Source organism: Cydia pomonella, chromosome 5 (genome assembly GCF_033807575.1).
Source record: "Cydia pomonella isolate Wapato2018A chromosome 5, ilCydPomo1, whole genome shotgun sequence".
Lineage (NCBI taxonomy): Eukaryota > Metazoa > Arthropoda > Insecta > Lepidoptera > Tortricidae > Cydia > Cydia pomonella.
In genome coordinates this window covers 12,259,314-12,271,770 of record NC_084707.1, presented here as the reverse complement: position 1 = coordinate 12,271,770, position 12,457 = coordinate 12,259,314, and the positions used below count along the sequence as shown (strand labels likewise).

The 12,457-nt window shown below is 35.5% G+C and overlaps 1 long non-coding RNA gene across 1 annotated transcript; it reads left to right on the top strand.

The window, feature by feature from the left end:
* Positions 1-5,682: 5,682 nt before the first annotated feature.
* LOC133517729 (uncharacterized) lies at positions 5,683-7,104 on the top strand. Its single transcript, XR_009799402.1, has 2 exons — positions 5,683-6,797; positions 6,905-7,104. It is a non-coding gene; the product is annotated as an uncharacterized LOC133517729 (long non-coding RNA).
* Positions 7,105-12,457: the final 5,353 nt, after the last annotated feature.

Here is a 12,457-nt window from a genome sequence, read left to right as displayed (position 1 = left end):
AAAGAGATGGAGACGAAACCCTCACTATTTATTTGATATGACAAAATTAATCCATAGTTTGTGATCAACAACGCAAGCTTCGTCAAGTGGACACAAATATAAATCAGATAATGGCTCGATCGCGTAACAACTACTAACTAATGGACTAGACTAAAATCGGATAAGTGGTAAGTTTTAATTTGTTAGACTTCTATTTGACGCTTGTATAGCGATTGTAAGTTTTCTTAAACAGAAGACATGACAAGATTAACTTTTATTTTACACTAGATTTATCTCAGATAAAATTAAATAAATGAAGGTTCAACAAAATCAGTAGGCTGCAGACCCATCTAATTGTTAGCACTCTTACAAACTTACGTTATGTATATTATATGATGTCACGGGAAATAGACCGTAGGTATTATTGAGATTGACTAACTTATTTGAGAAAAATAAGTTGTTTTAATTTAATAACATGTATATAAATGCAAGAATACCAATAAAAATTTAGTCTCAAAATGCGGTCAAGAAGACACCTTTAAAAACTGTCGGGCTTTACCAGCCCACGGTGTATATTTATATGTTTCGGGGATCTCGAAAACGGCTCTAACGATTTCGATGAAATTTGCTATATGGGGGTTTTTGGGGGCGAAAATCGGTCTAGCTATGTCTTATCTCTGAGTAAACGCGCATTTTTGAGTTTTTTTTATATGTCTTCCGAGCAAAGCTCGGTCTCCCAGATATTATTGAGTTTATATGCAATGGGTCAGGTTTAACTGACTGGTGTAACGTCGGGTCAGGCGCTCTTAATGAGCGCACGGACTCGCATACTCGATTGCAGACGGACTAATGAGATAGTTGCTATCTGTCTCTTTAAAATCCTGAACGATCTTCGACAATGGCGACTATGTGGGCTTAGAGAAAAACGATGAATGTTAGTGGGTTTAGGTTTTCATGCATTTCTGAACGGATGTGAAAAATGTTAGTTTGGGCATCACCGAAATACTCCTAAAATATTACTTGTGTCCAAAACGGAGAAGTTTAGTTTACTTAAAAGTGTAAAGGTTACTTTGACAGCGTACGACATAACATAATACCCTATGGTTGTCCGTGGCGTGGTGGGCAAGACGAGTAACGACGGTGTGATTGGTGTTCCAAATATTGAGCGAATGCTGAATTAAGAATTCGATTATAAACAGTTATAGTATAGAGTCCATAATTATAATTAGTATTTAGTTACAAAATATTATTTTTATATATATTATACAATTTGTAAGCATTCATAATATATCATAATCTTCCTGGCTTTGTCCTGGTATTTTGCCACGGCTCATGGGAGCCTGGGGTCCGCTTGGCAACTAATCCTAAGAATTTGTATGTATCCGTATTTTATGAAACAATTGTAACTACTATTCTTCAGAAGTTTATATTCTATATTTTATGCAATACAATTTGAAACAAACTATAAATTCCTAAGCAATAATTCGCAACTACAACGTGAACAGTTTCTTTCCGAGTATAAATCACGGATAGTCGCAAGAATGCGACCGATTCGCATTTGCTTCAGGACCCGGTTTTGTCACAACAATTTTAAATTCGCATTCCCACTTAAGATGCATTGGTTCATTCCAAAAGGAGATTTAAGGCTGAGTGCTGGAGTGCTAAATCGTCTGCTAATTTACGTAAACTTTAAATGTGCAAACTTTTTCGAGTTGTAAAGTTAACTTTACACTATTCATAATAAAAGTCAAATTTAAAAGCTGGTAAAATAGCAGATATGAGCTTCGGAAAATAAAGCATCGAAATGCGGTCATTCGTAAGCGCGACGTTCCACAACGGGCGTTAACACTAAATGACAGCCGCGAAAAATCCCCACCAGCCCCTCTGATGGGAAATGCTAAACGTAAATGGCGAGTTCCTTCCACTTACAAGTTAAGGAAGTAAACTTACCTAAAGGGCAAATAGACGCCACTTTCGTCAAATGCTTTGCCGCATTTTACAGTTGGCATATTTTTATGCAATTATAAGCAGTTTATCCTACTGTATTAAGTAAGTTTATAAGTACGTATTTAAATTTACGTTTTCCTGTACGAAACGCAATTTCATGGTCGTTTGTTAAACAAAATGTATCTTTACTTTAGTAATTGTTATGATTCTTCAAGCTACGACAACCTACACAAAGCACTTTTACAAAATTCATATGTGGTTTAACAAGAACAGCCTATTACATAGTATAAAGTCACTTAACTATCTGAATATCGTAATCATAACTAACTAGAGTATATTGTTTTGTATTACATATATTAATATGCAGTCATTATATATATATCTACCTTCATTGACTTTTAAGTACTTACATAGACAATGAGTCAGTGCCTGGCGCCTCGACAGCGCGCCGATATTCCCAGAAAAGCTTTTATTCCCTACAGTTGCACCTAACTGCCAATTATAGTACAACGACTCTTATTATTTCTCCAAACGGTGGCTTATCGCTACATTTTCTATACATTTAGCTATCTATAATAATTAAATGTTTTTATAAAGGCGGAATAGAGAGCGATATGTTTTGAATGAACACATAGTGTCATTTAGCCACCGTCAAGGCAATTAATTAACTACTTATATTCTTCAGTTGTCATCTTGACTATAAGCGATCTTCTTACTAATTGTTTCAGAAATTAATCATGAAATAAACTAGATACTTACACACTAAAGTCAACAATAAATAAACGAGTAAATATTTAGCAAGATCGATCTATAATTTATCGCACAACAGTTGCTGTACAACAAGCGATTTCTCGAGCCACACTTTATTTGCGATATCGATCTTTCGAATAAACGTTCATCGCGTAATCGATTTGTCGAGCATACTTTTATGGCAATTCCGATTTTTCGAACAAACGTTCATCGCAAAACCATTCTGTCGAGCAACTGTTTTTCGTGATTTAGATCTTTCAAGCAAACGTTCGTCGCGGAGCTGTTCTGTCGACCAACCGTTTATTGCAAAAGCAATCTGTTGCGCTATCGTTTGTCGCACGTTTGTTATTTCGAAGTTCAAAGAGGTACTCTAATAATAAGTAAGAGCAGATTCGTTCCGTTACGTTATAGTTAGAGCAGAGGAGCCGGGCACCTGAGACTTCGCTAATTCCGGCTCAGCCTCTCATTACCACCGATAACTGTTTGCCCGAACACGTCCGACTGATAATTGCTGCATAAGCAATTAGGGAAACGCTGTAAATGAATTAAATTAATTAATTCACCCCCGAAAAATAATTGCTCTGTTCATGATTAATCGTGACGATAAAGAGTCAATAAGTTACTGACTCGTAATCATCACTGGAAATAAATAAAAGCTTTCCTCGTGCAATTTACGAGTTGGCCACGTGTTTGTTGAATCTGTAGACGTAATGATTCGTGGTTCAATCGCAGATCTGATACAAAATATACAGATCTTAAGACGCGGTTCATGTCGACACCGGGCGTAACGGCCAAATTATACGGGTACAAATTACATCATTAGAAAGGTCATTTTTGTACGGACGTCTATTTCCAGCAAATCTTTTTATTAGTCGACTTGATTCTAATGTTATTCAGTTGTTCTCTCGTATTATACTTTGCTCTCGTAAACCCCGTTTTTTTTGATAAACTAGTACCAAAATATTAAGTAATACAATTTTTCCTCATTATTATTTGTGGTTGTTTTGAATGGTGAAGCAGGCTAGGGTTTGTCTGTTCATGACCGGTAACAATTAGGAAAACCTCCGCCAGTGCAAGTCGCGCGGATATAAAACTTTATGTACGCATATAAATTTTGATGCCGAGACATGTTTTATTGTGGCGTCATAAAATTTGGGGTCGGAAAAGACCGACATATTTATTAAATACGATCAACGTCGTTAAATTGAATGCATGACGTCTTCGTGACATTGATAATAATAAGATCGTTAACTATTTCTGGCAATTTATTGATCTTCTTCCTAAGTTACCTATATCCAGGTCTTTATCATTCATTATTAGGTATATTTTGACATATTCTAGTTTTAAGAGTAATGAGTATACAACTTCACAAGTCTACGTGAGTGGATTAGAAATTTATCTCAATAACATTCAGCATTCCCGTATGGGTTCACAAAACGGCTCCGACAATATCGCGAATCGGCTTAGCATTTCGCCCGGCCACCTCGGGGAGGCCCGGGACTCCCAGTGACGCGCCGAAAGCCCAAGAATACCGTTACCTTTCGCTCCACTTATTTACCGAACACAGCTCTAATAAATTTAATAAAGGGGAAACGCGTGACAGAAGTAGGAAGAGTTACGGCAAATAACGGAAGGTTTTTGACTGTTGGTTACAATAATGTTATCCCTTTTTTATGGGAATATTTACGTTAAAATAATTAAAGAAACAAATAAAAATGGACGAAACCTTATTTAGATCGTAAATAGAAACTTTTTACTGAAGCGAAACATCTACAATATTTCTCCCGTACCTGGAAACCGAACATATATTTAACGCGAGCTATTAAACGTCATAAACATCAATTAGCGTGTCGGGAAATAAAATAAACCACCGACATTAATGTAGAAATATTGCGCATCGGGTGTGAATGCAAACAAATATGAATAAGAAAAACCTGGAGTCAGAGTGCAATGAGAAACGAGGGTAATCCACCTGTCGCCGGCAGGTATCGATGGACGGATTAAAACACCATTTTTATTGACTTTTAAACCTCATGCTGGAATAATTTTTCTGCTTTTATCTGTGGCTAGTTTTAAGCCCAGATTTATTTGATGACTGTCGAAAAGCATTTCAGCTTATGATCGATCTCGATAAAAACGTGTCATACCTACATAATTGCCAATCATATCAAAGCTCCGATTAAAAAAGGATTATCACTCACAGTATCAAGATATCAGCAGTAGCTGATGGTAGCGATGTTTATAACATATTACACAGGGTGTTTATTCAAGTCACCTGTAATAATTTTCGGGATGAATATATAGGTAATACTGAGCAACTTTTACTATGGGACCAACCCCGAAATCGCGAAAAAAAAATTGGCTGCTTAATATATTTTGGCTGTCTGACCTTGATATTTTCTATGGTAGAGTAATTTTTTTTTCGCAATTTTGGGTTTGTCTCATAGTACAAGTTGCTCAATATGACTTTTATATTCAGCCCGTAAATTATTTCAGGTTACTACATAGACATTCTGTATAAATGATAAATAAATATTCGCCGTCATAAACTTTGGCTTTTTACAACAATATCGTCTGATTAAAACGAACTTGAATTCAGTACATTTTCGTAAGCACACGGGTGACATTTCTCGATGAAGAATATAAAAAAGCAAAACCATTTACAGGGCTAAGTAAATTGAGTTCTCGTTATGGTTGCCAGGCGTGCATAATTGATACCCTAATATCAGAGGCTTAACTCGCGTTCTGAGGAAAACAAGGGGAAAATTCATATAAATACATGTGACGTAACAACCTTATATCGAAAACGTATTGGTCTGAATGCTCTCGCTCGCTATAAGACACAACTACATGTGTTCTAGCGTAACGCACTGATATCCGTATTGAATTTGTGTTTAATTGGTATGGTATTCATTTTTGAATATAACACGAAAGGGCTGTTTTTGTTTGAATATACGAGCACATTAAATAGGAAAAATATTATTGGTCTGAATCAGTAGAATCGTAACGATCATCGCAATCGGTGTAGGCACGCCAGGATTATGTCTTAAATATAATATTACTTGTTTAATATGCGGTTGTTGGGTTTTTCTATTTGATATGGGTATTATTATTAGGAGGTATTATTATCTGTATGTCTTTTCCATATTGGCTGGCGACCATGACTATGGGCTCCCGGCCCTTTGGGAGGCGTCCGTGGGGCCAACAGCGTAGAAGTCCTTTAAGACAATTTAATCTAAAAGCAACATATGATACTAGTATTTAAGGCAAACTGGACTAGTGGCAATTTTAGGGAGCGTAGTTTTGCCAACCCTTATTTTCATTGAACTGACAAATTGAATAGATACATAACGGGATTTGAAAATTGTTTTTAATAAATATAGCAAAATAGATATTCATAAAACTTTTCATTTTATATTTATGTTTAAATCTTGAATCCATTAGTTAGCTGGCGCTAAAGGATAAACAACCAGTTTTTCTAAGGTACCCGAAATAGACATTGAACAAGGTGGTCTTAAATTTAAAAACATGTTAGAGCTCACTGGTAACATCACATCACAGTACAGGTAATAGGAACTACACTAGTTTCATTAAAGAGTTTTGCAATCATCGAAGTCGGTCAAAAACAATATGCGCCTATTGGAATTCCAAAATCAAATAATGAAATGCAGCACTGCAAATAACCGATGGTTTTTTTTATTTGGTGCTGTAAAAACTATGTAAGTCATTCTTGATGCATTTTTTTTTCAAAATTGCCACATTTTCTGATTTTTTTACTGACATGATTGGATGATCAGATTAATTTGAAAGTAGAGACTTTTTGCCTAAATGTGTATAGATCGTGTCATTCACGAGGACTCGTTGCCTTGACTCATAATTTCATGTCATTAAAGGATAGATTTGACAAATCTGCGTGTCATCGTGGATGACATGAACTATAAAGATAGTAATTTGGTTATTTTTTTAAATTTTTGTTTACTGGTCACGCCTATTGCTAAGTTGGATTTCAGTGGTTTTCTTCATAAGTTCAACATTTTGCATATTAAGGAGTGAAATTCTGCTCTGTCTATCAATTAAAAACCCACCACAACCATGCTTGGAAAACTGCTGAAATATTTCCCGTATGTATCACTTTAAGCACCGCGGACTTTAAGTGCTACCTATCTAAAAACTGTTTACCCCCTGTGCTATTCAAACTTGGAGTATAAAAATATACAGACGTTTACAGGAAAATGTAGTACCTACACCGTAGCTATATGTAAGGGCTCGTCTTGCCCTTGTACATTGACATTTAGTGCCGCCCGAGCGATGCTTTACGATTGGCGTGCGCCCCTACGGAACCGTCCGACGATACCTGGGGCCAAAGAATAAAGTTATTCGATTATGAACAGAAGGTACAAATTATATACAATTATAAAATTTTAATTACTTTGTGGTTTTATTTGAGCCACGAAAACCTGAGATAACCCAACTGATTTTATTATTTTGAAGTAATCTTGAGTATTTTTATTCCCCTCTGGTGTTGTAGGTGTCCATGGGCGGCGGTAATCGCTTACCATCAGGTGATTCGGCTGCTCATTTGCCTCCTCTATCATAAAAAAAAATTCTTTTATCCGAAACATCGTTGTTTAGTTTCCGTAAAAAATGTATTTAATTGGTAATTCTTCACAAGCTGCTTTGTCGTTTTAGTTTATTTATCTATCAATACAATGTTAATGACGTAAACAATTGCTAGTTACCATCGTAATCACAGTTAACTGGCCATTTGCAAACCTACTGCAACGAGATAAGGTTTACCAATGGCCAGTTAAGAGTGTTGCTAATCGACAAACAACGTGTTAAATGCTAATTATTGATATTGTTGCATTCCTAACTTGTAGACTGGGCATGTGAAAATAATAAAAAATACCCCCAATAAAATATAGCCCAATCGATTCTGATGTCGATTCTGAATAAACTGTTTTTAGGTTTTCAGTGGGTCATGAAACACCGTGTATGATATAAGTGAAGTATTTTATGGAAAAAATGTTTTTTTTTAAACTAGCAATCGCTCAACTATAGGACAACTACCCAGATTTTGCTAAGTCTGACTGAAGACAACATGACTGGCGTAACGGAAACATTTTTTATGATAAATAAAACAATCATGGCCAAATATCTATAATAACTTTTCTCAACAAATGTAGCGTTCAGATAACATACCTAATCCATGTGTCAGCAAAGCTAAAGGACCCGGGTTGATGCCGATCGAGCTGTATTAACTTCAGCAATACAGAGCTGCGCTAAATCTTCATTCGGCACTAGGCCAACGCTATTTCATAGTCTATTTATGGGCCTAGACGGCAGTAATTTATTCAGACAAACGCCTAAATAAGGCTATACGCAAACATAAGCGCATACTTGCCACACTCTTTAGTCTTCGTCTATACGAATATGCCATTTTTTACCAAAATATCAAATTGTAATATGTATTGCGTAGCGCGAATATCTCGTGTTGCCGGGCGCTTATTCTTTGCGGCACCGCACTCGACATATCTGTGTGCGTTATCTAGCCGTGTTTTATAAGGTTTTAGGATTTTCGTTAGCTTCGCCATGTTTTCGGAGTGAAATTTTAAGCATAATATTTACGCCGTACTGCGGAAGTTTTTATATCCGCAGAAAACTCAGGTCGGATATGGTGAAGTTTTGTGAAAATATGTGTCTTAAGCAAGAAAAATCTAAAATAGCACTAGTGAGCATAAACCGTGTAGCACCGAGCTGGCGCCGCAACCTTTCAAATGGCTATTTGGCTCCGATATACAGTGGCTTGTTAAGTCTGTTTCACAACACACCATTCACTTACTCTACAGAGATTATTATACCTACGGTTATCCGATGCAAAAAAAGTAACTACAAAAAGAAGAGTTTTAAGAGTTAAAACTCCTAAAAATAAGTGTGCCCTGCACAGTACCTTCCTACTGGTATTCACCCCCAACGTGTGGATGTGTATCTTCAATGATATCTGTTTCTTCCATTTTATTTTACTCTACCCTTCTGAATAAATAAACATAATTGACGCCTGAGCTAATTGAAGCTGAATCGTTCCCGCGCGGGGATACGTCGGCCTCTCTATCACTTACAATATTACTTGAACATTTGAATTGGTAATTAATCGTTAGACGTCATGAAAGTAGTTCGTTTTTAGCTCATTAAGATATAAACCCTTAAATTCAAGTCCTCTTTATTGCAAAATTTTATGATAAAATTTACAAAGAAACACACAATAAAAACATTACTTTGAGTTTAATAATGAATAAAAATTAAGTATGGTTTTTTAATATTCTTTACGAATTACGCTACAATAAAATTTTAGATCTTACCCAAAAAACAATTAAAAATATTTCTTTAAATGCAATTTAAAACAAAGCATGAAAGTATACAATAAACCCAACCCACATGAAATGCTAGACAAAAACGATACAATTTTATAATGAATCCAGTTTAAAATGCTTCTTAAACTAGTTTTCCGTACACTAACATTTAATGAAATGAATATCTAAAACTAGCCTGACCTAGTTTTAAATCACCTAACAAATAACTTGGCGTGAAGATATGTATGAGTTAAATTTAGTTTCACAAAAGCTACAGCCGTTACTCGTTAGGTTAATAAAGTGGAATAACGTAGTGAAAACTCGTTCCGTTACTCTCCTAGGTCGCAAATGTATTAACAACAGAAGAGGAACCACATTCATATTAAGCGCTTGTAATAATTACATTTGTAACACAGCCCACTGATCGTTTCTGGTTTCAGTAGTTTTTCTCGACGCTCGTGCAAAAGTTATTTAGTTAAATTAGTCTCTTTACTGTTTATTTAATTACTTTGCGCGCGAGTCCATGGACGTGGAATTCCTCTAGTGAATTCCAGGAAACTAAAAACTGAAAGTCACATGTTACTTTTTGCACCCATCTGTAATACAAATCTACTGGAAAATGGATTCGAGGTTATAAACTTGAAAAGAGGTTGGGTGACAACGGCTAGATCAGGAAATTAGATCATGGATAGATTATTCTGTATCGATATACTGTATATTTAAAAAAATATTAGTATCAAAATCAGCTAGTAATCTATCATTTTGGCACAAACTTATTGAGATTAAATAATTACTTAAGCGATAAATCAATAATGACTACAATTTAACTAATCCAGTTTCACCGCTTGTATCCGGGTGAAACGGGATATCGAACTAATTATTAGGCTTGTAGTATTTCGTGAGGTAACTTTCACAAATGTTTAGTGTTAATATTAAAATAAATATATTGAAAAAAAACCGGATAAATGCGAGCCTGAGTCGCCTACCGAGGGTTCCGTACTTTTTACAGAAATACATCATCTGCGAAAATTTCAACTGGCTATCACGGTTCATGAGATACAGCCTGGTGGTGGTGTATATCTCTTAGTAATAGGGTTCCGTTTTTCCCTTTGGCTATGGAACCCTAAAAATCTAATGTTTTTCGCAGCAATAGAACGGTCAACTTTAGGAATGAAAATATGATCCTCCAATACAAGTAGGTATTCATAGGTATCCTCCAAACAGGTACTAATTTAATACACGATGAAAATATGTAGCTATAAAATTAGATCAAATACTTTTATTTTTCTGCGACACATGCGGTAAACGAAGAACCATACGGTCCATCCTTTGCAAGCTTACGGAGCGTCCTCCGTCGGTGATATCTAACTTACCACCAGAGTGAGTCAGCGATAGTTTGAATACGAAATAGAGAACTATGAGGTTTCACCCAAGTTTCAAGTTTTTTTTTTTACTTGACGTCAGGATAATAAGCCCTACTTATTAAGTACTTACATAACAGTGTAATCCTCTGAAACCCTGGATTAACCTGGTTATTTATTCAGTTCATAAAAATATTTCAAACACTAACTTGAATTCTGAAAATGGTTGTTAAAATTGTAGTAACGTAAAATCTGAATGGATGGGCAGATCGAGCGACACAGAGGCGCCGCTTAAAACTCCGAGCTAATTAAATGAATGAAAACGAAACTCGAATGTTTTCATTCCATTTACCAGCTCTATGCTCCCGCTCTCATTCGCCACCGACGAATGACCACATGCAAGAAGTAACCATCAAATGAATGTTATTAGGTAATCTAGTGGCGGCACTCGCAAAGTTGAACAAAATAAAGAAGCACCGCCTTACCATCTTTTTCTTGAAGCCATTTTCCACCTGCTGTAATTTTGTGCTGGCTGACATATAGGGCATAATATGGCTCAGATATATTCTTAGTAACATTAAATTAGAACACGTAGTTTAATAATTATTTGCACGTCAAATTTCCTTAGTATTGTTTCTTTTGTCACTGACACGTTCATACTTTTAGCAGACCCACAAGGTACAAATTATAAACATAATTCGTTTTTAGCTTATCAAACCATGCAAAACTTAACCATGCATTATTTACTGCCATTTCAGTCATACAAGAGATACGAGTTATAACAAGTTCCTTCACTGTACTGTATATTATACAGACAATGATCCCAAGGGATTTCGAGGTCGAAAACTTGGATTTGTTATTACCATTTCATCACTACCAACATATTAAAAAAAAGCGGCCAAGTGCGAGTCGGACTCGCGCATGAAGGGTTCCGTACCATTTATGACGTATTAAAAAAAATCTACTTACTAGATCTCGTTCAACATTTTACCACTTAGGACACACATTTTACCACTTTGGAAGTGTCTCTCGCGCAAACTATTCAGTTTAGAAAAAAATGATATTTGAAACCTCAATATCATTTTTGAAGACCTATCCGTAGATACCCCACACGTATGGGTTTGATGAAAAAAAAAAATATTTTTTATTTTATGACTTATTAAAAAAACTACTTACTAGATCTCGTTCAAACCAATTTTCGGTGGAAGTTTGCATGGTAATGTATATGATATATTTTTTTTAGATTTTTCATTCTGTTATTTTAGAAGTTACGGGGGGGGGGGGACACATTTTTTCACTTTGGAAGTGTCTCTCGCGCAAACTATTCAATTTAGAAAAAAAATATATTAGAAACCTAAATATCATTTTTGAAGACCTATCCATAGATACCCCACACGTATGGGTTTGATGAAAAAAGATTTTTTGAGTTTCAGTTCTAAGTATGGGGAACCCCCAAAATTTATTGTTTTTGTCTATTTTTGTGTAAACATCATAATGTGGTTCATAGGATACATCTACTTACCAAGTTTGAACAGTATAGCTTTTATAGTTTCGGAAAAAAGTGGCTGTGACAGAATCGGACAGACAGACGGACATGACGAATCTATAAGGGTTCCGTTTTTTGCCATTTGGCTACGGAACCCTAAAAACAGAACTACCTCATTTGATGTTAGATATAATGTACCGATTCCATGGGCTAGTAAACAACTATATGACAAGAAATACATATTAAAAATCAACAACAATACAATATTAGATGCCAATTTATAACTTTTTTTAGATGCCATACAATCATTTCAAGTTCCTTATAATTTTTTATGTGACTTGATTTTTTTTTAATTATATGATGCTTATGACGCCCAGTTTGGCCTAGTGGGTAGTGACCCTGCCTACGAAACTGATGGACCCGAGTTCAAACCCTGGTAAGGGCATTTATTCGTGTGATGAGCATGGATATTTGTTCCTGAGTCATGCGTGTTTTCTATGTATTTAAGTATTTATAATTTTTTATACTTTATATATATCGTTGTCTTAGTACTCTCAACACAAGCCTTAGTGAGCTTACAGTGG